The sequence below is a fragment of the Priapulus caudatus genome, unplaced genomic scaffold (assembly GCF_000485595.1).
Source record: "Priapulus caudatus unplaced genomic scaffold, Priapulus_caudatus-5.0.1 Scaffold11, whole genome shotgun sequence".
Lineage (NCBI taxonomy): Eukaryota > Metazoa > Priapulida > Priapulimorpha > Priapulimorphida > Priapulidae > Priapulus > Priapulus caudatus.
In genome coordinates, this window is record NW_014577072.1 from 810,610 (window position 1) to 812,179 (window position 1,570).

General features: G+C 42.0%; 1 long non-coding RNA gene across 1 annotated transcript in view; it reads left to right on the top strand.

The window, feature by feature from the left end:
* LOC106807672 overlaps window positions 1-1,570 on the top strand; it is a 6,063-nt gene that overhangs the window by 867 nt on the left and 3,626 nt on the right. The window contains exon 2 of the long non-coding RNA XR_001393693.1: window positions 1,206-1,352. This is a non-coding gene — a long non-coding RNA (uncharacterized LOC106807672). The remainder of the gene's footprint in view (window positions 1-1,205; window positions 1,353-1,570) is intronic.

Consider the following 1,570-nt stretch of genomic DNA (forward strand, 5'->3'; position numbering starts at 1 on the left):
GGTTTTGTTCTTTCTTTGTTGTTGTCGTAATCTAGCTATGTTATTGCGATTATTTGCCAAAACACATTACCCATAGTTAGGATACAAATAAATTATTTAATAAATGTAGCAACCGGGCCACCTGAAAATCCATTTGGCCACCTGAATCTCATACTCAAGTGGCCCGGCCGGCCACCTGAAAAAAAAGTCAAGGGCAACCCCTGGTTAGGGTTAGGCACATTGGTTTTATTGGGACCCATGTTCTCTATCATTGGGCCCCGGAGGCCATGTCTCAGTTGACTGCTTGCTAGCTCTAGAACTATAGGTATAGCCCTCCGCTCCGCCTGCGGAGGAGGCGGAGAGCCTATACTATAGTCTATACTATAGTTCTACTCTAGAGCTAGCCACAAGTTCCCATCTCGCCTAACACTACGTGGCGAGTAACAGTCGGAGAGCCTGGTCGGTTTACTCTAGAGCTAACTGCATGCTAGCTCCAAGAAACGGTATTGCTAGGGTTAGAATGCCCTATTGTGTATGACGTATTGACGTTAGTCACACAGCCTGGTCGGGTTAACTGCATGCAGACTCCTAGTCCGCAAATGCAGACGTAAACTCCGCTTTGCTAATCTGAGGGTGCGGGTTTATCTGAGGGTGCGGGACCCATTACTGGGGTCTGCGTCGGCTCGGACTAGCAGACTCCGAGTCTACGATCTCTGATGTGCTCGAAAGTATAACTTCAATGGTTTGATTAACATTTTACTTACTTCTATATCTGTAACTATTCCTTTACCATATAACAGTCAATCAAGTAGCAACGAAGGTCGGAGAGAGAAGACCGGATTATAAAACAGACGGTTAGAAAAGTCAAGGTAGAAGTAGAACAGACGGTTATAAAACATCTACACACCTTGTTTAGCTCTTTCCATAGACTGACACCGGGCTCCAGATTGAATGATATTGCCTAACGTAAGGAAACGAAACGGTCCCAATCTAACTTTTGCCCAGCAGCTACGTAACTATTACGTGTGCACGATAACACTGTGCTTTAAAAAATTATATTAACGTATTAGAAACAAATTTATATTTATCCGAAATTACGCATTACTATTGTAGTACACGGGCATACTAGATTATTTGTTAAAAATAAGGTTTTTTCGGTTAATTGTTACATTCGACATAAAAGCTGTTTCATATTTATATTATACCTGAAGATGGCAGCACGTTAGTCAGTTTTGGAACTGGAGAGAATCTCCTAAAGGTCGCAAAAAGTTTCCTTCCACCGAAGAAATTCCTGCATTGTTTCTTCTAAGCAAATTCACAATGAAACTTGTACACTTACTTGGACCTAGATACCGACAGCTAGCCATGACTTGGTAATGTATATTATTGGTAGTAATGCGTAACAGTAGGCTAGCACTGACATGCTAACTCGCGTTCATTCAGAATCATTGGACATTAGCCTAGGCCGCTACTAGCGCCGGAATAAAATGATAAATACATGGTGTAAAGTTGTGTAAAGTATTTACTGTATTTACTGTACAGCCACACATCACATCAAGTGTTTGTATGGCTATCAAGGGTTAGGCAGCTT